Source organism: Penaeus monodon, chromosome 23 (assembly GCF_015228065.2).
Source record: "Penaeus monodon isolate SGIC_2016 chromosome 23, NSTDA_Pmon_1, whole genome shotgun sequence".
NCBI classification, from domain to species: Eukaryota; Metazoa; Arthropoda; class Malacostraca; order Decapoda; family Penaeidae; genus Penaeus; species Penaeus monodon.
Genome location: NC_051408.1, coordinates 18,523,545 through 18,525,699, shown reverse-complemented (window position 1 = coordinate 18,525,699; position 2,155 = coordinate 18,523,545). Strand labels below are relative to the sequence as shown.

The 2,155-nt window shown below is 38.9% G+C and overlaps 2 non-coding genes across 2 annotated transcripts; both read left to right on the top strand.

The window, feature by feature from the left end:
* Positions 1-75: 75 nt before the first annotated feature.
* Positions 76-192, top strand: Trnal-caa. Its single transcript has 2 exons — positions 76-113; positions 148-192. It is a non-coding gene; the product is annotated as a tRNA-Leu (tRNA).
* A 1,467-nt stretch (positions 193-1,659) lies between these two features.
* Trnal-caa lies at positions 1,660-1,776 on the top strand. The gene is made up of 2 exons: positions 1,660-1,697; positions 1,732-1,776. It is a non-coding gene; the product is annotated as a tRNA-Leu (tRNA).
* The last annotated feature ends 379 nt before the right edge of the window (positions 1,777-2,155 follow it).

Here is a 2,155-nt window from a genome sequence, read left to right as displayed (position 1 = left end):
CACGAACGAACAGGTTCCGTCATGTCGACTAGCTTCGGATGTATTAATCATCATCCATTATCATGACTTTACACCGTCAGGATGGCCGAGTGGTCTAAGGCGCCAGACTCAAGGTAAACTTCCCTTCCGATAGAAGGGCCATGGGCTTTCTGGTCCTCTCTGAGGGCGTGGGTTCGAATCCCACTCCTGACATAAATTATGTGAAGCTGGACCTTATCACCTTGACAGGAAAACCAGAATCAATGTAAGTACCGTTTTGCACGAAGTTTGACTACGCAGGCTCTCGAGAGTATGGACTACGAAGACTGATCGCAAGAGAAACTGCTGTTATTATTAGTGATTAAGCTTGATTATTTAGAATGTGCTATAATGACCAAAGCAATTCATTATTTACATTACTGCAAAGAGATGATAAGTGACTAAATTATGCCACACCTGTTTCATTTTATGCTGGACAAATATGATAAACATTTGGTTAGGAGTATTATTTATGGCAAAAAATCTGTCTGCACCTACACACGAGTGCATTCGAACAAAAATACGTACACGGACAAATACACAATTTATGGGCGTATATGTTATAAAGTGTAATAACCATTTTGATACTAGGATAGACAGTGTCACATTCAGTAATAAACAATATTTGCAATCGATTCCTAATCTGATCTGGACTGAAATCCTTTTACTGATGCAAAAGTATATAAAAAGTAAATATATAGTTTTATTCTTGGCGCCTTGTTCATTTTACTTATGCAAGCAAAAGATCATTATGAGAAAGCACGAGGATATATTTCCCTTAACTTGGGTTAAGACGAAGTCTGAGAGAGAGACACTGTGTCGTCCGACTAATGCAGTGGAAACAGAGATGCAGAAAATCTTCAGATTAGGATTGGAGGAGTGAAACTATACTTCCCGGATGACCCATTTCGATTTAACAAAGTTGCAGGCATAGGAGTTCAGAACATTTATAATGATATCCTCCTGGCACTGTGAGTCTGCTTAGTTTAGAACACGGATAAGTATAAATAACGAATGGCGCAGCTGGTGAGATCCTTGCTAAACTGGCCGTTCAGTTCAATGCAGCTTTTCCTTGTAAACCAATTTCCACAAAGATTCCTAATGAGAGAACAACTGTAGACCATAAATGATATTTTTAATTACTTGGGCGGAATTACAAAACGCATTTCCCCCCCTTTTCTTCGTAGCCAAACACAACTGATACTTCACCTCTTTAAAACTTCTTCATTATATGACCTAAACATACTGCTCTGTATGGACAATAAGTTATTATCACGGCTGGTCTCTGACCTTAGCGGGATGCAATTTTCCTATTTCACTGATAAGCTTCCTTAAAGTTTCCACTATTGAGGATTTTACAATCAATATGACAATTGGTCGACAATTGGTCAGCTTCATTTCTGCCATCATCTTGATCTAAACCAAATAAAAACCCAGCATAGGCACTGTCACAAAAATACGAGTATATGACTACGTGTAACGTCTGATTTTATCGTCGAATATGATTAAGAAAATAGATTGAAAGAAAGAAGATAAGGCGTATCATGAAGCCTTCGAGGCTAGCCCAAATATACAATTAACATCCATGTTGACGTACCCTGGTCATATCAAAAGATTATCTATTGTCAATAACATTATCACGTCAGGATGGCCGAGTGGTCTAAGGCGCCAGACTCAAGGTTAACTTCCCTTCCGATAGAAGGGCCATGGGCTTTCTGGTCCTCTCTGAGGGCGTGGGTTCGAATCCCACTCCTGACACAAATTTTGGGGTACACATTGCGCCTCGTATCTGTTTTCAGGAGGTCCCGATTATCTTATCATAAATGATTGATCATTGAATTGATGTTATGATCTACATCCTATTGTGTAATAATGTTTGTGAATAAATAATTGACACAGAAAAAATTAGCAAAAAACAAACAAAAACATTTGAACCTCTTCTATGACCTTGTCCGTTTTAGTGACCTGGTTCTCCTAGGGATCTTGACCTCTTTCTGACTTTAGAAATTTGTGACCTTGACCCCTATACGACGGCCTTCTCTGTGCATGATCCTCTTGTAAGGTAAAGTAATATGAGGTAATATGAGCTAAAGGAAACTAAGACCAAAACCTTCTGTCAATCATTGTGCAATCGTAC